Below are 24638 nucleotides of genomic sequence, written 5' to 3'. Positions count from 1 at the left end.
ACCCTCCCCAATAAAATTTTTTTAAAGATGTCACTTGGATATTTAAACCTAAAAGAAAATAAATAAAATAGTCTGGCACTGGTACATGAGAAGCATAGACCAATGGATCAGAACCGAACCGAAAACCCAGGCATCAATGCATCAGCCTACAGGCATCCAATGGGAGAAAGACAGCCTCTTCAGCAAACGGTGTTGGACAAACTGGATTTCCACATGCAGAAGAATGAAACAAGACCCCTACCTTTCTCCATGCACAAAAATGAACTCAAGATGGGTTAAAGATCTAAATGTAAACCCCAAAGCTCTCAGTGTCATCATTGAGAAGACTGGAAGAAACGTTAGGGCCCTATTGCAAGGTCTGTATAGAGTACCAAGTATAATGCAGGAGGCAACACAGCAGAAGATAGATGATTGGGACATGTTGAAATTACATCATACGATTTCATCAGGACAATGAAACAAGAGCACGCAGAGTGGGAAAACAATTTTACAAAAGACACATCAGACAAAGGGATAATTCCCAAAATATACAGAACTCTACAACAGCTCAATAAGAAAATAGCAACAGACCCAATTAAGAAATGGAAAAAGATATAAACACCCACTTTACCAAAAATTAAGTACAAGTGTCTCACAAACACATAAAAAAGTGATCACCACAGCTAGTCATCAGGGAGATGCAAATTAAAACCAAAATGAGATACCACTTTATACCCACAAGGCTAGCTGAAATCAGAAAAACAGGAAGCAACAAATGCCAGAATGAATGTGGAGAGATTGGAACTTGTATACACTGTTGGTGGACTTATAAATACATACAGCCACTGTAGAAAACGAATCTTAAAGCAACTGGGAGTTGAAATCACATATGATCCAACAATACCACTCTTAGGCATATGCCCTAAGGAAATAAGACACAAAACACAAGTGGAGGTATGATCTCCCATGTTCATAGCAGCACACCCCACAGTAACAAGAAACTGGAAGCCGCCCAAATGCCCAACAGTGGAAGAATGGATAAAGAAACTATTGAACATACACTCAATGGAATATTATGTATCCCTAAAATACATTGATGAAAGCATGAAATACTGCATGACATTCACTGCATGACCTGAAAACCATGATGATGAATTAAATAAGTCAATCACAAAAGGACAAGTACTGTATGAGTCCACTATTATAAGAACACCAATTAAACAAATCTTAGGAACCAATTCCTGAACAAAAGTTGAGACGTCTACCTACCATCTATGAAGCATGCATCACCTCCCTTTTGTGAACTTCATAAGAGCCAGCTTGAAGGAGGAGACTTCACGTTGTCTGGGACCCCTCCTTGAAGAGTGGGGAAGAAGAGATGTCCATCTACTTGAGACTATACTGCATGGTGACAAGACTGGTGTAAATCGATGGGTCCCCCACAGGAATGGATGGAGAATTGTACTAGAAAATCAAGGTAAGACCAGGGTAGAAGACCACCCACATTTTGGAGGAGACGTCGATATGGTTGGTGACATTGGTGAGGATGGTGGGTCATTGGGGAGAACTAACCTCGCATGGGTAAGGGATGCTAAACAATAATTATAGGGGACCTAGGGGCACCTAGATTTATGTTCCTCAGTAGACACTACGAATAAGTTTCTAACCAGCCTTTGGTGAACTACACCATGGACTAAGCACGGTGATGATTGTGGAAGCTGACTTGCAGGCAGCTTGCATGACATAACACAGGGCCACATTACAATGATTTGGCATGAGGTCTGGCTGTAAGAACTGAGCCCTGCCTCAAAGTTGCCTGCACCCTTGGACTGAGGACGAGGGTACTTGGATAAGAGAGGAAGCAAAGAGTGCCCAACCCAGGACTCTGGAAATGGCAGTCAATGGACGTTGATGGGAACATCCTGGCTTATTGAGGGTCCAGTGGAAAGAGACCAAGAATCACCATGTATTTAGTACATCTATGCCCACCTGCAGTTACATGACAGGGTTCCGTCTGCTGGGAAGGGATTTGCACTTGGAGGAACTGATCCAAGAAAGTCCACCCTGGCACCAATCCCCATACTTAGAGTGAACAGCACAATCGAATGGGAGATTGAATTGTGTAGGGCAACAACTCACGGACGGCAGCTCAAGGTGGAAATGTTATTGCATAGACTGCTCATACTGACAGTGTCCAGAGGGCTGTGTCATTCGGGAAATTGATGATGCTCTCAGTGTGATCACCTTATACCCCAGGGGCATGGTTGACAATGTTATACATTTTTCCTGCCTTTAGCTTCTTTTCCCTTTTCCTGTTAGTTTGTTTGCTGGTTGGCTTGTTGCTGTTATTGGCGGAGTTGGTGTTACAGGGTTTTGATTTTGTCATATTACAGCCGTGAAAGTAAATCTGAGTCATGCATGTCCCATGAATATGCAGATGGATTTTGGGGCTCTTACTGAACTCTATCCCAATCCAAAAACAGTTCTGATCACATGACCCTGCTCGCTACTCACATTCCTGAAAGGACCACTGACAATAAGGGTGCTACAGCAAAGTGCAGTGAAGAAAGCAGACGGTCTTTGGCTATCAATTGGAATAGTGTCTGTGGTCTTGAAGGATTATATTCAAACAAGCAGCCATCTAATGAGGAATGAACTAGGTACACATGGAAGAAGCACACCAATTTGTGTCATCCAAAGATGATGCTAACAAAATTCAAACATGACAAAGGGGAAAGTATCTGAACTAAAATTTCAACACTCAATTGGTAAAAGGCGATGGAGGCCAGTGGGAGCCCAAGACTCATCTGCAGACTAACTAGTTAGATTAAGCCACTGGCGGATCCCCACAGGCCCCAGGCAAGGGTCTCGAAGAGCCTTACTGTCAGACAGAGATCACTGGAATCTTGATTATGCTGGATTGAACTTGAGACTTGGTCAGTTGCCCTCACTATTGACCCAACCTGAATTAGTTCTAGGTGCCAGCATCTCTTGCATGTTCCATGATGAACATTTCTTCCCTGGCTTTTTAAATATTGAGGGTGGCCTTTTCTTTCTTACTCGTTATTTGTATTTTTATTATTTCTGTTGGCTTTCCCAGTTTGTGAAGCACAGAAGGAGTGGATGCAGAGAGGTACTAACTGATGCAAGGGTTTGCAGGGAATGTCAGGGTGGGGGTTGGGAGATAGGAGGCTGAGGACATTTCAGGAGTGAACAATGAAGGTGGGATGGAGGAGGGAGCACTAGAATGGACTGTTGTTATTACACAAGACCTTTCAAAGGCGATTTAACCCTGGCGTGTGGGGGGCGGAGGGGGGGTGTTTAATTGTTCTAAAATTGATTGTGGTCATGATTGTACAACTCTTTTTGATACGATTGAATGATTATGTATGTGGATTAGATACCAATAAAATGTAAAAAATCAAAAAGATTGCGGTCTAAAAATACAAAAAGAACAACAAATCTGCTTTAGAAGAAGTACAACTATAAAGGTCCTGAGAAGCAAGGATAGCAAGCCTCATCTCACTTACTCTTGGACACGTTATCAGGGTCTCACCTGTCTCTGTATGACCGGTAAGCCTGGTCTCTTTTATGACTGAATTTTGTTCTACATTTTTCTCTCACTCTATCCAGGAACTTCTAATTTGGTCCATTTCAGAGCAGGTGGTAGTGGTAGCTAGGCACCATCTAATTCTGCTGGTCCCATGGTTGAGAAGACAGATGCTTGTACAGTTCATTAAGCTATTGGACTAATTAATTCCATATGTATTTCAATTCTCATCACTCTTTATTTCCTTCTGAATTGGGAGACTTACAATATATTTGAGCACAAATAATTGTTAATTTTCCTTTAATCTTATAAAGTTGGTACTTTTATTGCCAGTGGAGTGTCTAGGTGGTACAACTACTTAATATCCTTTGCAACTAACTGAAAGGTTGGAGGTTTGAGTCTACCCAGACATACCAAGGAAGAAAGACCTGGGAATCTACTTCTGGGAAACCAACCAACAAAACTATATGGACCACAGTTGTCCTATTGCTCATTTGGGGCTACAGTGAATCAGAACCCACTTTTGATGGTAGCTGGTCCTACTATTGTGCTTATTTTGTAGTTATTAACTCAAAGATTAGGGTAATATCCCTACAGGGCCATAGTTAGAAAAACCAAAAAACGTCTGCTCATTTGCCCAACCACTGTAAAATAATTCCAGCAGAAGGAAAGTGATACAGAGCCAAACTGTTTAAAAATTTTTTAGTTTTGAACATGTTAAAAAATACCAGTTTACACCTATATTAATAATTTTCTCTTTCTCCCAAACTGCAAGTTATTAGAGTGAAATAAAATTATCATGACTTCATTTTCTCCCCTAAAAGTAAATGATTGCTGTAGTATAGAAGTAGTGATTAAGAAAGCTTGTAAGTAGGATTTCTTTTTCTATTTCCCTTCCTGTCTTATCTGTATCTAAGGTGCAGAAAGGTAAGTTAATTGTAATCTTTGTGTAGCACATGGTATTGATCAAGACGCCACTCCTCTTTCATTAATCTCTTCACAATATTAGTTTAACCCTATCAGAAACATCTGTATGACTTAAGATCTCTCAATACATGGAATCCAGGACAGATAAACCCCTCTGGAACAATAATGAGAGAAGCAATACCATGAGGGTAGGGGAAGGTGGGTGGAGAAGGGAGAGAAAGAGGAGCCAATCACAAGGATTGATGTAAAACACACCACCCCACCAAGGGGGACAAACAGCAGAAAAGTTGGTGAAAGGAGACAGTAGACAATGTAAGATATGAAAATAATAATAATTTATAATATATCATGGGGTCACGGGGGTGGGAGGATGGGGTAGTGAGAACAAAAAGAGGAGGTGATAACAAGGGTTTTAGTAGAAAGAAAATGTTTTGAAAATGATGATGGCAACATATGTACAAATGTGCTTGATACAATTGGTATATGGATTTATAAGAGCCCCCAATAAAATTATCTATTAAAAAAAGAAATATCTGTATATGTCTTCAGTTACTTAAGGTTGTTTTTTCTTTATTTTTTATTATTATATCTATCACTTTACTGTGAGCTCCTACAGATATAGCATTCCATAATTCAATCACATCAAGCAGTAGTGTACAATTGCTACCACAATCAGTTTCAAAACATTTTCTTTCTTCTTGAACTTCTTGATATCAGCTCCCCTTTATCCCTTCCCTCCCGCACCCTATCCCCCAGGAACCAATTTTTTTTCCTATAATAGTTTTGTTGTTTGTATGCATATCTTATACAATCCAATATATCCATTCACATACAATTCTCTTGTTTGAACCCATTGAGTGGGATTGTACAATCATCAATACTATCTGCTCCCTATTCCCCCTTATTACCCCCATCCCTCCACTCTTCCTGGACCCTCAGGTAACCATTGCTCCTGTTATCTATCTGGCTTTCATATACTGAATAATCTTACATATAAAAATGAACATATACAAATTTAACATTATTTGGGGTAAAACAAATAAAAACCATCATAGTAAATATTAAAGAACTAGAGGATAGTTATATGGTTCATCAGTACAATACCACGTCCTGGATTTATCATCCCTTCTATGTGGCCCTTCTGAGAGGGACTGTCCATTTATCTTACAGGTGGGTTTTGGGTCTCCACTACATCCATGCCCCCTTATCAATTTGGTTGCTTGTTTTTGAACTTCTGATACCTCTTCCTGTTGACACCTCATAATCACACAGGCCAGTGTGCTTCCTCCCTGTGGGCTTTGTTGCTTCCCTGTTAGATGGCCGCTTGCTTAACTACAAGCTTTTAAGACCCCCAGATGCTTAATTTTTTAATAGCTGGGCACCATCAGCTTTCTTCACCACATTTGCTTATGCACCCATTTTATCTTCAACGATCATGTCAGGAAGGTGAGTATCATACAATACCACATTATTAAAACAAATCATTCTTGTATTGAAGTAAGATTTAAGCAGAGGCCCAAGGTACACCTTGTAACATTTACTCATATATACATATATAAACAGATACACATATATTTATATATTTGTACATATACATTTCCTTTATTTCCTCTTTTTTCTTTTTCCCTCCTGCCCCACTGTCATGTTTACCATCGTTGTTCACCCCTCCCTAATTCCTCTCCAAAACAATTTGATTATCAAGCATGATCAGAAAAACTGCATCCTACTCACCATTAATGTAGGAACACTTACTATTCCCCTGTACCCATCATTACTGGCTCACCACTCACCTCCTTTCCTCCAATACCCCCCAGGAACCATTGGTTCAGTCTCTGTCTCTGTAAGATTGCCTATCCTGCCTATCTTATATAGATCAATTAAAAAAAAAAGGAACATACACATAGTCACAAGTCTAATGGGGATCCTGACATTGAGCAATTGAGCAGATGGATATCTCTCTGTTAAATAGAGAGACAGACATGTCACAAACAATCAGTCCAGTCCCCATTTCTTTCCAGGTTACTGATCCCGGATCCCGCTCACCTAACAACACACACCCTTATATCTTCAGCATTCAAATCTGAGAAGTATGCATCCTAAAAGTCCCCATTGCTATTGCCACACTTAGGTCTAGTGCTCCCCCTCCCCCCACTCATTAGACCGTTAGACTTTCAGACTGGCCCCTTTGTGAGTAACCCCCAACCAGTTCAGATGGGGTGCCAAGTGCTGCCACCCAAGTCAGATGTCTGCAATCAGGATTCCTCAGGACTTCCTGGCTTAGCTCCTGTCACTTGTCTATAGAACTCCCCTCTTGGTTTGCTCCCATGTGGGCGGGTCAGACAGGCTGCTCTCCTGGAACTGTATCTTCCTGGCTGTCTTTTGCAGCATTGTCCTCTAGGGAAAGGACTTCACATCTCAATCTGAGGCTGGCCCTGAAAGTCATCTCTGGGAATGAGTTGGTTTGAGCAGGATCATTGCCCTCAAGGATTATGGGTACTTTAGAGAAAAAAATCCACAGAAACTCATGTATAAGAGGAGTTTTATATAAAGGGTAAGTGAGCATCAGGACAACATCCCAACCCAGTGCTACCCAAACCCACAAGTCCAACATTAACCCAGATTTCTGACACCAGTCCACAAAGTCCTCCATCTCACAAAACACACACTATGACGCCGACTGCAGGAAGAAAGCCAAATCAATGAGTGTGTACACATCTCAGCCCTGGCAGGGGTCTCCACACGGCTGCTCCAGCACCCAGGGCTGCATCAGAGTAGGTCCATGTGGCTTCTCCTTGGGGGTGTCTTGCAGGAAGTGAGCCTTTCCAGCTGAAGCAGGGAACTGGCTAAGGCAGCTGCACCCTGGTCAGACTATCACAAAGCAAGAGACCCGAAAACTAGAAAGGCGAGATTCACTGAGCCATTTATCCCTCTGCTCTTCAATTAACCCCACGTGTGTTTATCGGCCAGGTTGGCGCAATAAACTAAACAGATTAACACACTGGAATGAGGTCTAGTCTCACTCTCACTTTCCTGTAGAAATATAAACAATATCCTACCCTTGAGTGGGTTAGTGCCCTGGCATCACCCTCCCCCCATTATGTCGTTTACCTCTCCCCATGCCTCTGTGGATCTTAAAGACACTGAAGGCCTTATAGGTGCTCTCTGCATCTGGTTTGATGACATATAAATCCTTGGGTTTGGGATGGCTCACACCAGCATATCTGGTTCTCAGCCCGGGATTGGGGTGTTGTGAGCATTTTCCCTTATGCCAATTCTGCTGTTTGAACTTACCTCCGTGGACTCATGTTGTACTTGACCTTTTGTGCTTGGCTAACTTCACTCAGAGTAATATTCTCCAACTCTTTCCATGAGATGAGATGTTTCATTGTTTCACCACTATGTTTTAGGGATACATAGTATTCCATTGTGTGACTATAGCAGTTTTTTAATCAATTCATCTGTTGATGAAAATTTAGGCTGCTTCCAATCCTTTGTGATTGCAGACTGTGCAGTGATAAACAATGAGGAGCAGATGTCTGGTCATGGTCTGTTTCTTATTTCTTCTGGGTGTATATCCAGAAGTGGAATTGCTGGGTCATAGGGTAACTTGATTTCATCTATTTGAGGTATCACCAAATTGCTTTCCACAGTGGCTGTACCTATCTACAAAACCAGTAAATGGGAGTTCCTATCTCACCACACCCACTCCAACATTTGTTCTTTCTGGTTTGTTTGTTTTTTAATTGGGCTATCTTTGTGGGGGTGTTCGGTGGTATCTGATAGTTGTTTTGATCTGCAGTTCCTGGACGGCTAATGATAGGAAACATTTACTCACATATTTATTGGCCATTTGGATTCCCTCCTTTGTGAATCTTCTGTTCAAGTCTGTTGCCCACCTCTTCAGTGACCTATTAGGTTTTTTCTTGTTGCAAGTTTGCAGGATTCTGTACATTTTAATAATAAGCCCTTTCTCGATATGTCATTACTAAATATCTTTTCCCAGTCTGTGGGTTCTCTTATTACTCTCTTGATGAAATCTTTTGATGTATACAAGTGTTTTATCTTTACTAGGTCCCACTCATCTATTTTATCTTCCTCTGGGTGTGTATCCAAGTTTATTCAAGAAAACTTTTGCCTCACCTTCAATTTTGATAGAAAGTTTGGCAGGATAGATTTTTGGAAGATGCCACTCCTCTTCTTCGTGATTTCTGCTGGTAGGGCTGTGCATATTCTTATCTGATTACCCTAATAGGTAATTGCATTTTTTTTTCTCTAGCTAGTCTTATGATTTTCTTCTTTTTGTCAAAGTTCGATAATTTGACTACTATATGCCTTCGTGTGTTCTTTGGGGGATTGAGTGTAGTTGGTGACCTCTCTGCTTCCTGGATGATTGCCAGATCCTCCTTTATTATATTGGGGAAGTTTTCTTCCAGGAATTTCCTTGCTATTTTAGCTGTTGACGTCTTCATTACGTCTTGCTCTGGTATCCCAATTATGAGAATATTGTTTCTCTTCATATCATCACTCATTTTTCTCAGGTTTTTCCTCAGCTCCCTTAATTTGTTTGATAGTCTTTCTTTGTGTTGAATTCTGGTTGCCTGTCTTCGAGGTCATGGATACGGCTCTTCACTTCTTCCAGATTGTTTTGAAGTCTTTTATCATCTTCTTTGCTTCTGTTGCATCGTCCTTAACTCTTACATTTCCCTTGGTATGTGGACTCTATCCTATTATTTCATCCTTTTCCTGTATTGATTCTGGCATATCCTGCATGGCTCTAAGTAGCATTCTGAAGGTTTCTTTCTGTGGCAGTTCAGAATCTACTTCTTCTATGTATGTTGGATTTCCTGTCCATCTCAGACATTCTGTTTTGTTTTTCTTGCTTTCTTGTAATGGTTGCTGATGTGGGTTGTGGTCTGCATGTCATTTTGTTTCACCTTGGCGCCATTTTCCCAGGAGACTAGAAGCCCTATATATATATTTTTTTCAAAGAGGCTAGTAAGAATGATTCTAAGGACTACCTGGAGCCAACTGCACAGGATCAAGCTGTGTCTATTTCAGTGGGGTTGACCCTCTCCCTAGAAAACCGAGTTTATCTATTTTGTGGGCAGCATGGGTGACACTCTTAGGAATCACAGGCAGGGCAGTTTCAGACAGCAAAGGTGGTACTGGGAAGGCCAATCACACACAGTGCAGGCTGATGCTCACAGGCTGCGTGGGGAGGGAGTTTCTCAGGGGACCTGGGTGAAAGCTGGTCACAGGCTCCAATCATGAGTAGCAGAGCCAGGGCAGTCATTAGTGGTGAGGGCGGCACTGGGCAGGCCAATTGCATACAGACAGACCAGTGTTCTTTGGCAGTGTCGGCCAATGGAGTGACTCAGGGGACCTGGGCACAGTCCAGTCACAGGCACCAGTGGCAAGCAACTGTGCCAAGTCAGTCGTGAGCAGTGAGGGACGTACTGGACTTGCCAATCGTACACCATGTGGACCAGCATTCATGGACCACATTGGGGAAGGAAGCAACCCAGGGGACCTGGGCATCAGGGTTATGGGGGCTACGTATTTAGTTGATAAGTTATTGGAGAATAGGTACTGTCAAGGTTTAGGAAGCAGGTTCTAGAGGTTGGGGTTATTGGGAGCGTGAAGGTATACTAAATCTACCAGGGTCTCTTATCAATGCTGTATGTTGTGAAAGGGGGAGGGCAGTACTTTAATTATTTGTGTTTATGACAGCCCCTTTATAGTAGCTTGCTGCACAACTCCAAATTCTCCCCTCCTTACGTATGGTTCCAAGTTAGATATAGGGTATTGCAGTAGGAAGGGCAGAAGGTGGTCTGGGTAGAACCAGTGGGACCCTGTGTTTGCTGCCTATCTCTCCAGGGGAGGGAGGGAAGGTCTCTAAGTAACCCTGACATGCTGAGTCCCAATTCCTGTGGTGAGGAAAGAAGCTCTGTTTTCTTTTTCCAGAAGCTAATAAGAATAGGTGTAACAACTATCTGGAGCCAGCTACGCCATGAGTTCGAGTTGCATCTTTGTCTCCCTGGGGGGCTGGCTCTCTCCTTAGAAAGCTAGGGTTATCTGTCTGGAGAGCCAGGCCAAGCCCTTGAGGCATAATCCCAGCATGTCCTGAGTCTGGGATATGCTTCTATATTCCCTGATTGGCTTGCTTTGGTAGTTGGTGGGGTGCCTGTAGCAACCAGAGAGAGGCATTCCCTAGTGTAGGGAGAGGCTAACTCAGCGTGGTTTTATTGCGTTCCCCATGGACAAGGATCTGGGTGGAAAGTCTGGAATACTCCCTAGGTGCCCTGAGTCTGGGTCCCACTTCCAAAGTCCCTCAGTTGGTCTGTTTAGGTAGGGGGACAGAACTCCTGCCACAACCAGAGAGGGTAGTTCACTGGGGCAGAAAAGGGGAGACCTTAGCAGGAATCCACTGCCTTCCAGGTGGGCAAGACTTTGGGTGGGAAATCTAAATTGCTCACTCAGTGCCCTGATTCTGAGTCCTGCTTTGAAATTCCAAGTTGACCTACTTTGTTACAGGGGTGGATGTCTGGCCAGCACCAAAGAGGGGATTTCAATGATGCAGAGGGGAAAGGGGACATCAGTGTGGTTCCACTGCATTCCCCGTGGGTGTGAATCTGGGTCTAAATCGCTCCTGTGGTGCCCTGCGTTTGAGTCTTACTTCTAAATTCCCTGGGTAGGCCTGCTTTGGTAGGGTGGTGAAACTCCTGCCAGAGCCAGAGAGGGAATTTCAATGCCATGGGGTAAGAGACACCTCAGCATGGACCCGCTGCATTCTTTGTGAGATGGAATCAGAATGTGGAGTCTGAGCCATATACCATAGTTCCAAGAATCTAGGCCCTGTGTCTTGGTTCCCCAACTTGGCCTCCTTACCCGTTGTTCTCTGGGTAACATGGAGAGGTTTAAGAGCGTATTCTACTTCAGTGCCATCTTCCCAGAATTCTCCAGGTATATTAAATTTTAATGAGTTGAAGAGGGTTATGCAAGATGTGATCATACTTGGTAAGTTAGAGGAGGTTGTGTATTGCTAACATGAAAGGAAAAGGCTCCGGCAGTATGAGTGGAGTAAAGGTGGGGTATAGTGAATCCACTAGAGTCCCTTGTCGACCCTGTGTATTATGGAGGGACAGTGTTTGGTGGTATGCTGTTTTACTGCTTTGTGATCTTGTAGGGTGTCAGAGAGGGGGCAAGATTAAGGCTAGAGGATGATTTGGTGTCTGGTATGGCTGCAAGAGCTGTATTCTAGTGATTAGAATTCATTTTCTTGAGAGAATGTATCTTTGGTCAATCAGGTCAGAGGGTAAGAGGTTTTCTCTTTTAGATGGTGGAGGTGACCAAGTCAGGGCTGGAAGATGGGATCTATGCCTGTCGCCTACCTAAGTAGTCTAGGGGGATGGAGTGTAGCAGTGTCTTACTCAGCAGGCTGGTGTCTTATGTGGAAGCCTTGTTTTTGCTGACTTGCTGTTATATGGTCTTTGAGCAGTCTCTCAAAGAGTCCCCTAGAACTCTTTGTCAAGTTCAACCTGGTAAAACTTGTTTTTAGCTTAGGCTGCTGTCTTTAAGATCTTGGTGGTTTTTCCTGTTTTGTTATGTGAAAACTTTGTTAATGAACCAGGTGTGTGACAGCTGGGATCCAAAGTAAAGGAAATAAAAACAGCCTTAGAATGATTATGTTTGTTAAGTGTTTGTTTGTTTGGAGGTGCTTTTTGCACTGTTCCCCAGGGAAGGGGTATTAGATTGGCCGAGTGGATTTGGGGCTCACAGGGCCTGCATTCTCCACCTCACCTGCTCTCGGCTGCCCTACCAGCTCACTCCCGCATGATTCGGTAGATCTGAGATCTGCTGCGGGTAAATAACCAAGGAGCCTCTAATAGATAGGCACATGCCAATGCTCTCTGTAATCAGTTTGTGTGTAATCATCATTCATTACACCGTGTGAGCAGGCCACATGCGGAGCTCTTAATCTAACAATAGCACAGGGCAGGTGAGTCTTCCTCAGCGCCATCTTCCCAAAGTCTTCCTATTTTGTCTTCTACTAGAAATTTTTAATACAGCTGCCATTAAAGTGTAACAACAATTGAGAGGCATGTACATACACCAGATATGTTTAGTTCACCAAATTATGGCATTCATATAATCTCATAACAAGATTAAAAAATAGAATTGTAAAAACTGCAAAAAATAATAAAATACACAGAATCACTGTACCAAAAAGAATTAGTCGACAGACCATCATTTTAGAAGGTGGCATATGAGCAAAAACCAATGGTCCTTAAGGAAGTTCAAGCTTCACTGAAAGCATTAGCCAAAGACTCCAGAAATTGATAGACTACCAATGGAAATGTTTCAGCAAGCTGATGAAGTGCTGGAATCACTCTCTTGTCTTTGCCAAGAAATTTAGAAGACAGCTACTTGGCCAACTGACTGGAAGAGATCCATATTTGTACCCATTCCAAAGGAAGGTGACCCAACACAGAATGCCCAAATTGTAGCTATTGCATGCAAGTAAAACTTTGCTTAAAGTCATCCAGCAAGCGTTCCAGCAGCATATTAGCAGGGAGCTGCCAGAAGATGAGACCAGATTCTGAAGAGGACGTGGAATAGATCTTGGCTGAAAACAGAGAATATCAGACAGCTGTGTGGTGAGTTCCACGGACTGTGCCAAGGCATCAACTGTGTGGACCATCATAAACCGTGGGTCGCCGTGAGAAGAATGGGAATGCCAGAGTACTTCATTGTGCTCATTCGGAACTTGTACATGGATCGAGGCAGCTGTGCATACACAGCTGGGCATGGTTTCAAATCAGGAAAGATCTGTGTCAGGGTTGTATCCTCTCACCATGCTTGTTCAATCTGTCTGCTGAGCGAATGATCAGAGAAGTTGGGTTATATGAAGAAGAGTGTGGCATCAGGATTGGAGGAAGGCTTATTAACAACCTGCAGTATGCAGATGACATGACTTTGTTTGCAGAAAGCAAGGAAGAATTAAAGCACTTGCTGATGAAGATCAAAGATTGTAGCCTTCAGTACTGATTTTGACTCAATGTAGAGAAGACCAAAATTCTCACAACTGGGACAATGGGGTACATCATGATAAATGGAGAAAAGGTTGAAGTTGTCAAGGATTTTTTTTGTCTTGCTTGGATCCACAATTAATGCTCATGGAGGTTCATAGAAAGACATATTGCATTAGAGAAATCTGCACAAGATCTCTTTAGAGTATGGAAAAGCAAGGATGTCACTCTGAGGACTGAGGAGAGCCTGAGCCAAACCATGGGGTTCTCCAGTCTCATCTGCATGTGAAAGTTGGACATTGAGTAAGGAAGACAGCAGAAGAATTGGTGCGTTTGAATTGTGGTGCTGGGGAAGAGGAGCATGGGGTGCTCAGTACCATGGAGTGCTCAAGGGGCAAGCTGATTTGCACTGGAAGAATGCAGGCAGGCCAGAGTGCTGCTTAGAGGCGAGGATGGCAAGACTTCGTCTTACATATTTTGGATATATTGTCAGGAGAAACCAGTCCCTGGAAAAAGGACATCCTGCTTGTTAAAGTGGACGGGCCACAAAGGAGGGGAGGCCCTCAAGGTGATGGGCTGCCTCAGGGGCTGCATCAGTGGGATCAGGCGCAAGAACAATTGTGAGGAGGGCACAGGACCTCGCAGTGCTTCATTCTGCTGTGCATAAAGTCACTCTGGTCAGAGCCGACTCGATGGCACTTTACGACAACGAAGCTAGGATTTGGGATATGATTGAAAACAAGTTAAATCTCTTCATTTCTGTGCTTTTTAAGATTGAATCCCTACCTGTTATAGTTTTATATTTGCTTTCTATAGAAAAATGTAAGGAGTTTATTTTAAATTTATTGGCTTACTTGTGGTCTCAGAATACCACTTAAAGTAAGCATCACATTTCAGGCTGGTTTTCTAGTGAATAATACTATTATATCTGGCAACTTAAGAATACTATATACTTGCTATTTTCATACTTTTATTTGCTTTTTGTCACGTCTGTTTTGCAGACATAATCTTGCCTTAGGTTAATGAGTATTATTGACAGTTCTGCCTAATGTCTAACTCTTATTGCTTTGCAGTGTTCAGTTACTTAAGTTTTTAACCTTTAGAAGTGTACATTCATGTATGTTAGTCTAAAAAGCTTTCCTATATCTGCACATTTTCCTTTTCCAACTAACACTTTAAATTCCATACCATTGACTGGAGTAATGATAATTAGAATGATATTAGAATTGCCAAATGTCTGTCTCTTGGAGATTACTTGTCAACAAGCTGCTTCTAAAGTGGACCAGAGATACCTATACATTTTTGATATATGAATAAGTTTTCAGCTCCCATTAAGTTGTCAGCCCTAATCTAAGAACAATTAGTTCTTATAACGTGGCCCTGCTCAGTACTTGCCCTCATGAAGTGTCACTGAACATATGCCCGCTATCGCAGTGTGTTGAAGAAATCAGATGGTGCCCAGCTATCAGAAAGAATTGTGTCTGGAGTTTCCAAAGCTTTTCTTAAAACAAGCAGCCATCTAAGAGAACCGTTAGCAAGGTCCACATGGAAGGAGCATACCAACCTGTGTAATCCAAGCATTGTAAACAATAAAGTCCAAAATCAGAGGAGGGAATTGTATTTGCCCTTAAATTCTGAGCTATGGATGACAATGAAAGCCTAAATCAATTTTCAGAGTCCCCACATGTATTAAGTCACTATTGCTTTCTCTCAGACCGTTGACCAAGGATGTGAATAGTCTTGCCCTCGGAAGAAGGCATTGGTAAGTGCAGTACTGCAGATGTAGATAAAATGTAAGGTAATAGAACTTGTTTTCTCTTTCGACCCTTTTTCAGTTTCTATTATTTTCTGCTTCTCTTGGATTGATGATTTTCTTTTATTTTGTAATTGTTTGCATATTTTTAAAAAATATGAAATCCAAGATAGGTAAATTATAGAGACTCTAAATAGATTAATAGTTCCTTGGGTTTATGGCTGTGGAGATTGGGGAGTATTGGAGGGCTAATAATAATGGGTACAAGAATAAAGAACATTAAAAAACTAATATATTCAAACCACTGAATTGTATGGTTCATGTCAAAAAAAACTTTTTCAAAAATGTGATAGTGCAGGACCAAGCACTGTTTCGTTTTGTTGTATATCAGGCTGCTATGGGTCAGATTGGACTCAATTGCACCTAACACCAACATCAGCTGCTGTAGTGACTGAGGTGGCTCTTTTCCTGTTCCCTCAACCCCCAACTCCTATCCTGGTAGGGTAGCCACTGGACTTGGTTTTTACCCTCCTTTCTGGAGATGCCTGTGTTTCTGCCATAAAATATTGGGAATAAGTCTCACTTCATGAAGATATTCGGAGCTTCTCCTGCCTCTGCAATTGTTCCATCCTTCCGAGAGTAGAAAGCTTTGTCTTTCTCCCAGGGAGCGGCTGGGAGTTTCAAACAGGATAGCTATGAAAGTGAGATCTACCTGATTACAGGGATCCACATGTGACCTCCTCCCTGGGAGATGGACGGCAGAGAAGGGGGGGGAAAGGAGACTCCGGATAGGGCGAGATATGACCAAATAACAATGTATAAATTACCAAGGGCACATGAGGGAGGGGGGAGCGGGGAGGGAGGGGAAAAAAAAAAGAGGACCTGATGCAAAGGGCTTAAGTGGAGAGCAAATGCTTTGAGAATGATTGGGGCAGGGAATGTGCGGATGTGCTTTATACAATTGATGTATGTATATGTATGGATTGTGATAAGAGTTGTATGAGCCCCTAATAAAATGTTTAAAAAAAAAAAAAAGAAAGTGAGATCTACACAGAAGCCCCCTTTAACAAATAATGTTGTAATAGTCGGCACAAAGCGAATTCCTAGAAGGCAGAGACCCTGCTCTCCACTTTCCAACCTCCTCCCTGTTTGACTCCAGACGCCCCTCCCTGCAGCAGTCTACTTCACAGTTAAGTTTGTAAAATCACTGGAACATCTCATCCCAAACTCACGAACTGTGCTTCTTTGAGGTTATGAGGCGTAATGGGCTATAAGACACACTCAGAAGAATTGGACTCTACAGGAAAGAGCATCATGGGTAGCTACGCTCAGGAGAGGCTATGAAGGGCCATGGCATTACTGCGTCAGTCATCAATGGACTTATTGTCCGTCCTTACCCACGTGGGCTTCCTGACGAGCCCCCCTCAAGAGCACAGCCCTTCGATTGTGTTAATGGGGCTCAACTACTTCCTGGATTATGTTAGAGACCAAGGAAGATTCCTAACATCTTTAGGTAAAGTAACAACCCCACACTTTTCATTTTTCTTTCCCCCATACCGTTTTATTAAGAGGTAAGCCAGATGTCATACATCAGCCATTGTTGTCATATCAAGCCATGCTGTACAATCAGTTCCAAAACATTTTCTTCTTTCTTAAACTCCTTGATATCAGCTGCCCTGTGCCCCAACCCCCGCTCCACTGTGCCTGCCAGCAACGCTTATTCTAGTTGTCTCTACAGACTCACCTATCCTGGGTTTCATATACCAAAAAACATAGAAAAACACATTAGAAGCAAGAAGGCTACCAACCATGCAAAAATACACCAGACAAACCCCAATATGGAAAAAAAACAGGAAAATATTAAAAATGAGATCAAGCACAAAAGTGTATCAGAAGGGAGATCAGTGACAAGGTTTTAACCATTCATGTCAGATTGATCATTTTAATCTACTATAGGTGTCTCTCCAACAGTCCCTGTCTAATAATCAGGTTATTCCAAGCCTTCAGTTATGGTTAGAGGAAAATCACCAAAGGCCTATTTCTGGTAAATGTATTTTGGGCATTCACTGTCTTCCATAGCTGTGTTTATTATGATAAACTTGCCCCAGGGGCGCACGCGCGCGCGCACACACACACAAGTGTTGTTAAGATTTTCCCATAGAAAATTAATAGACAGTACTTAGGTTTCACAGGCATACAGTTGATTTGTTTATAGTAGTCACAGCAAGGCACACAAGTAAGGCCCCATAACATTAAAAACAGAAACAGAAAACAAAAACCCCACCCCGAGTCATGTTGAACTCATAGGAACCCCGTGTACGGTTTATGAGACTTTGTAAATCTTTTGGGGAGCGGATATCGCCTCATCTTTCTCCCTTCGAGTGCCTGATGAGTTTGAACCAAGAGCTGGGCGGTTAGCACTCCAAATCCTACCGACATTGCCATCAGGGTTCCTTTAAAGACGTTTTAGAAGCAGAACTCAGACTCAACCATTAAAATGCTAGGTCGATGGTCAGAACTTAAATATTTAGACCTTTGACTAGCAGTCTCAGTAGGAAGGCTTAACCACAACTTGAACTTGGTGGAGGTTCCCTATACCTAGGGTCAAGGTCAGTGGTAGCTGACAAAAAACTTAATTTCATGTTTTCTCTCAGTGAGAACTTTGTTGTTCGGTGTGACTGAGTCAATTCCATCTGCTCTGACTCATAAAGAAGCGATACAGAACAGAATGCTGCTCCGTCATAGGCCATGTTCACGGTTATGGCTGTGCTCGAGTCTACTGCAGCAATCACTGTGCCAATCCATCTCATTGAGGGGCTTTCCTCTTTTGGGCTCCCTGCCAAGCAGGATATCCTTCACCTGGGACAGGACCCTCCTTGTCCAAGGACACAAGATGAAGTCTTGCTATCCTCCCTTTTCAAAGTGTTCTATTTCTTCCAAGACAGATTTGTTCATTCTTCCGATAGTCCATGGTACCTTCAATAGCATTCATCCACACTATAATCCAACTGTGACAACCTCTTCTTTTTGTTTTCTAGATTCCACATGTATACGAAGCTATTGAAAAATCCCATGGCTTGGGACAAAGTGACATCTTTTTTTTTAGTTCTATAAAGAGGCCTTTTGCAGCTGAGCAGTTTAGGGTGTATATATTGATTTATTCCCTTGGCCCCACACAACAGGCGAGTGTGACATTAATGAACAGTGGGTTATCTTTTCTCTAGGGCTAAGAAAATAGGCAGGTGACAATTTTTTTCTTTAATATTAAAAATTAGGGAGGTTGCCTAGATTTATTTTTTCAATAGTTTAAGAAAATTAGCTGTTAGGTCTTTTTTTGATAAAAGTATGTCAGATAAAAGCCAACTAAAAGTTGTTGACAATCTTTACATTTCATTAGCATGCTTCCATGTTTCTATGTCTAAGTTGAAAGATATATTTTTGCAAATCAGTATGACTGCAAATGTAATTTTTCAACATAAAGAGCCACTATACACAGACTAGATGGAATCCTCAGGACTAAAACAGACATCTGTGGGGAAAGCTTGGTATTAGCTGCCAAAATGAGACCAGGAGATGACTACAATAGATCACCAATTGCTTATATGTAAGTTCAAGTTGAAGTTAAGGAAAATTAACCCAGGCCCACTAGAGCCAAAATACAACCTTTAATACATCACACCTGAGATCATCTCAAGAACTGAGTTGATGCACTGAACAATAATGACCCAAGACCTGACAAGCTGTGGGATTACATCAGGAACATAATACATGAAGAAAAGCCAGAAAAAGCAAAATCTGTCGGAAGAGACTCTGAAACTTGTTCTTGACTGTACACTTACTACAGCAAATGAGATAAACGACGAAGTAAAAGAGCTGAACAGAACATTCCAAAGGGTCTCTCAAGAAGACAAAGTAAAATGAAATGTGCGCAGACATGGAGTGATAATGCCAAACAGGAAGATTGTAAGTAGCTTATCTCGAGTTGAAAGAACTGAAGAAAAAAATTCAAACCTTGAGTTGCAATATTGAAAGATTTTAGGGGCAAAATATTAAACAGTGCAGGAGCCATCCAAAGAAGAGGGAAGTCCTGAAGCAACACGTTGAGGCTTGAAGCAGAAACATATTTGATATATACTGTTCCCTTGTACATCACAAATAAATGACATACAAAAGAAGGAATGAACAGTCACTGTATCAAAAAGAACTGGTTGATGTTCCACCATTTCAGGAGGCAGCACGATCAAGAACAAGTGGTATAGAAGGAAGAAGTTGGAGATGCCTGGGGATTGTATCAACTAAAACTCCTAGGTAATGGCAGGGGCACTAGAGAATCCAACCTCACACATAATCCATGCTGTACTAAAAGCTTTAGAGAAAACCAAGGATCCAGAAATTGACAGAATTTTCATGGAAAGGTTTCAGCAAACTGGAAGCACTCATTTGTCTATGCCAGGAAATCTGGAAGACAGCTCCCTGACCAACTGACTGGAAGAGATCCATATTTGTGCTCCTTCCCAAGAAAGATGACCCAACCCAATGAGGAAACTTGCACTGACAAGGAGCTGGCAGAAACTCAAGTCAGGTAGAGAAGAGAATGTGGCATATGCTGAGGTCAGCTGGCTCTCGGCGGGGAGGAGAGTACCGGGAAAACGCCTACGTGGTGCTTTACTGACTATGGAAAGGCATTTGATCCTAACAAACTGGGTAGTATTGAGAAGAATGGGAATTCCAGAACACTTCAATGTGCTCATGAAGATCAAGCGAACGGCACGTGGTTTAAAATCAGGTGTGTGTTAGGGTTGGATCCTTTCACCACATTGAATCATCTGTACGCTGAGCAAATAATCTATATGAAGAACACAGCATCAGCGATGAAGGAAAGCCTAACAACCGGCAATGTGCAGATCACTCACCTTGAAATGACAGACTTTAATGCTGCTTTAATGCTTTAATGCTTTTATGGATCACAGCGAGTGTATAGAAATCCAAAATCCTCACTGCCGGGAAACGTGGAGACAACATCGTGATAGAGAAAAATCTTCAAGTGGTCCAGGATTTCATTTTGCGTGGATCCCTAATCAATCTTCATGGAAACCTCGGAAGCCATCAAATGCATGGGGCAAGTCTGCTGCACAAGACCTCTGTAGTATGCAAGAGCAAGGATGTCACTGTGAGGCTAAGGTGCAACTGACCCAAGGCAGGGTACAGTTGCCTCATATGCATGTGAAAGCTAGCCACTGAATAAGGAAGACCAAAGACTTGACGTATGTGATGTATGATGTTGGTGAAGAACCTTGAACTGTGGACGGCCACGACAAACAGATTTGTCTTGGAAGAAGTACAGCCAGAATCTTCCTTAGAAGCACACACTTGAACATCAGGAGAGGCCAGTCCTGGAAAAAGATACAATGCTTGGTAACATAAAGGGCCAGTGGAAATAAGGGACACTCTGCGAGATGGAATGACACAGCGGCTGGGACATAGGCTCAAGCACAGTAACGGTGAGGACCTAGCAGGGTTTCATTCTGTTGCACACAGGGCCATTATGAGTCAGAATTGACTCGACAGCCCCTACCAATGACTTATATAAGTTTATTTAGCAATTTTCAAGTAAAACTCACCATACTAAAAAGAAATAACACAGATCTCTGTGTGTACTGATAGGGAAAGATCGCTGTGGAGGGAGACTTGCAGACGACTACAGTACGATCCCGTTTGTGTAAAAGTATCCCTGCATACTTGCATTTATACATGTAAATGTCCTAGAATTAAGCTTAGAAGGATTTTTCCCCAAAATAATTTTATTAGGAGCTAATCTAGATATGATCCCATTCCATAGTTCAATCATATCAAGCAGTGCTGTACCATCACTATGACAATCATTTTCTAAACATTTTTTTCTTCCTTCTTGAATTCCTTGGTATCAGCTTCCCCTTCCCCACCCCTTCCCCCACCTCTCCTGTCATACCTGCCAGGAACCTTTTTCTAGCTATTGTCTCCGTAGATTCACCTATCCTGGGTTTCATATACCAGAAAATATAGAAAAATACATAACAGAGAGTCAAAAAAGCTACCAACAATTACAAAATACAACAGAGACAAGGCCCAATATTGGGGGTGGGTGGGCCACAAAAATATTAAAAACCAGATCAAGCTCAAGTGTATCAAAAGGGAGATCAAATGACAAAGTTTCAACCACCCAAGTTAGATGTATCATGTTAATTGTAGTCATCTCTGCCTGATAATCATGTCAATCTTAAGAAGGATGGTTTCTCAATTTAAAGTAGGGTTAGCTCGGGGAGTAGGTAGGAATACACCAGAAGAGGGACTATGTTTACCTACTTGTACCCTTAATATTGACATTTCTTCACAATAGACATATCTATATATTCCTTTTGAAATTAATTCACCAAATAGATGGACAAAATTGTTCTGTATATATTCAGTTGAATCTCTTTATTCACCACTTGAGAACTTCAGCGATATAATTTAATAGGATTATACCCTTGCTTTTTTAAAGAGAATTTCAGATTTATGTTTAAGAAGTGAGAAGAAACCAGGTTAGGGTAGGCAGTCTTGTTGAATAGCCAGTTGTCTATATACTGCTGAGCAATTCTTCATCCTAAATCCAGTGATTATCTAAGTGCAAATTACTGTTTTCTCCATTATCACTCAGACAGCTGCCAGTGCAAACTAAAAGAGGGAGTATAATTTTCATTATTCTGTCTGTGTAAACTCTCCTCCATCTCACAGGTGGTAGAATATTTCAGTTTCTTAGTGTAATGAGCAGAAACCCTTACATTAAAGAAGGTAACAGTGCGACTCGTATTTGCAAATGGCCAAATCCTAGGGAGTTAGCTTCCATGACTGGGAAGGTCAACCGATACAGGCAAAACGACCTTCTAAAGCATCCCCGTTTCACGGCGAGCATGTAAAAGGATGGAAATCCAGCATAAGAAAACTTCCCACTGGTCTAACCAGAGCTATCTTTAGAATTGGAAGATAAATTCATACAAACAAACAAGAACCTGGTCTTTCAAGTTTTGCATAAAAAGATTATATCAAGGTTTTGATGATAAAGCACAAAGCCTGTGGTGAACTGGAGATTGCAATTGAAGAAATAGTTGTTAGCTTTAAAACACTTCTAGATGAGCAATTCATCCATCATATTCATAACTTGTGCCCGTAACATATTCTTAACTTATAGGCCCTCAGAAACTGTCAAGATCTCATAAATCATTTGCATTAAATCTTTTGTCCTATTAAATGCCTTATAATCCCTGAAAAAAGTAACTAGACAAGAGTGGAAAGCTTTCAGAATCAGTCAAACTTCCAGCACCTCACAGAAGTCCACATTTCTTAGTACAGAAGAGAGTGCTAATCGGAGAGAAATCAATGAAAGGCTTATTTAAAATTGGCATGGGTTTCATCAAACTTCCTAGACATGAATCTCTAGTATATTTCATTTAAATGCTTTCAGAAGAAACTACACTCATCACACCTCAGTTTTTGCCTGTAACATCGGGTGTTTTTAGTCAGAAAAGTGTGAAGATTCAGACACTTTTAACAAGTCCAAAATACAATAATAATATTATTTTAAGGAATAATCGTCAATTACTACACCCAATTTAAATATAAAAATAAGTTTAAACCCAAAGCTTGTGGCTGGTAATATGTAATTTCAGGCTCTTTGAAAGTTGAACTGGCCGGGCCCCAGACGACAGGTACTGATTACATCACTCAGCTTTCAAGACTGCGCTTGGCTTCCCGCTCCTCTCCCTTATTCCACCATTCCACCCTTCCGGAAAAGACTGGCTTGTCTTACTTTATGATCTAGCATTTGTGCTATAGGTACTATGTTTATGTAGCACCTTTAAGCTAGAACAACACCCTTAAACACTGTAACTCTATACTTAGTAGAGACCTTCCCTGTTATCGGGCCAAGTGAAAGCTGACAAATGAAAAGTATCCAGGCCAGAGAACCGAAAGGACTTAAGTTAAAATGTGAAAAATAAAGCTGATATACAAATAGCATAAAAGCTTTCACTGACATATGCAAATTAAGAGTCTGATTTGCACACGTCATCTACTCTTAGGAATGTGGCAGAAATGTCTCAGTAAATTCAGGAGATTCTTGAAGCAGCGGTGACATAAGGGTTCATGCCATTGCATCTCCCTTAGGCTATTAGGCCAGAAGCCAGGTTAAACTTAATAAGACATACACAAGGAAATTATAAAAGGCATATGCTTTCTAAAAACTGGCATAGAGTAAAACAAACATTTATCACTTTATTAGCTCAAAGTTATTCTTAAATATTTAATTCTGGATACCAAAGAAATCAGATTTATCCAGAATCTCTAAGTAATTTTCAATTTTTACATATCTTTTAGCTTATTCTCTTTGATGAAAAAACTTGCTGCTTTAAGATGTGATGTCCAGAAAGCTCACAAGAAGATTGTCGAGAAAAATATTTTAAATATTTCTTTGAGAAAAGAGAAAACGTCCTAAAATTGATGTTGTAATGATGACACAACTCTTTTTAATATGACTGAGCTCTTCACCTGTGAGGTCTGTAGAGAGATATGTAAGATAGACACCAACAGAACTTAAAAAAGGAGAAAGAAAACTTGTTTGCTTTTAAAATGGGCTGCTGGGCTATGTCATGGTTGTGCGCCATACCAATAATTCCCAGTCCTATCTGGTTTGGTTCACAGTTATGTTATATATAAAGCAGTAAGTTAAAATTGGTTCTCTAGTGAAAATGCACTGACTTTGTTCATACGTGCTGGGACAAAATGGCAGGCTAGCTGACATCCTGAAGTTTTAGAAGCTGAGGCAAGATGGAGAAAACACCACCATGGAATTACTTACATAAACCTTTGATAATAATTACTCTAGAGTGATGCTAATAAAGAAATTTTTATCCATCTGTCACAATTTGCGCTTGCTACAGCAAAAGAAGTCTAACCTATTCTGGTGTTCTCTCCTCAGTGAGACTAGCCATTATATAGACTTGAACAAGCATTAAAATAAAATTTTTTTAAAAAGATATTTTTATCAATTAAATGTAATGAAGCCACTTATGGAGTAGTATGCTCACAGAGTACTTTGAAATATTGCTTTTCAGTAACTAAAACAACTTAACAAGCTAGGAGAGTAAGATGAATAAAAATAAATATAAAAATAAATCTTTTGATCATTAATTTTAACATTTCAATATTTATATCACAGCAGCATTAGGAATGACAATTTTTCCCCCTATGGAAATTTTTTCACCATGGAGTTTTAAGAAATTAATTGAGAAACAACCAATTCTTATAGTCATTCCCACTTAGTAACTGAAATACAACAACAACAAAAAATTTTTAATGGCATGGTATAATTGAAGGAATTGATCAG

The 24638-nt window shown here is 41.2% G+C and overlaps 1 pseudogene; it reads left to right on the top strand.

Moving 5' to 3' along the window:
- Positions 1-24123: 24123 nt before the first annotated feature.
- LOC142432924 (small nucleolar RNA SNORA28) lies at positions 24124-24261 on the top strand (annotated as a pseudogene).
- The last annotated feature ends 377 nt before the right edge of the window (positions 24262-24638 follow it).

This window comes from Tenrec ecaudatus, chromosome 18, assembly GCF_050624435.1.
Source record: "Tenrec ecaudatus isolate mTenEca1 chromosome 18, mTenEca1.hap1, whole genome shotgun sequence".
NCBI lineage: Eukaryota > Metazoa > Chordata > Mammalia > Afrosoricida > Tenrecidae > Tenrec > Tenrec ecaudatus.
The sequence above is the reverse complement of the archived record's forward strand: the minus strand, read 5'-3'. Positions and strand labels throughout refer to the sequence as shown.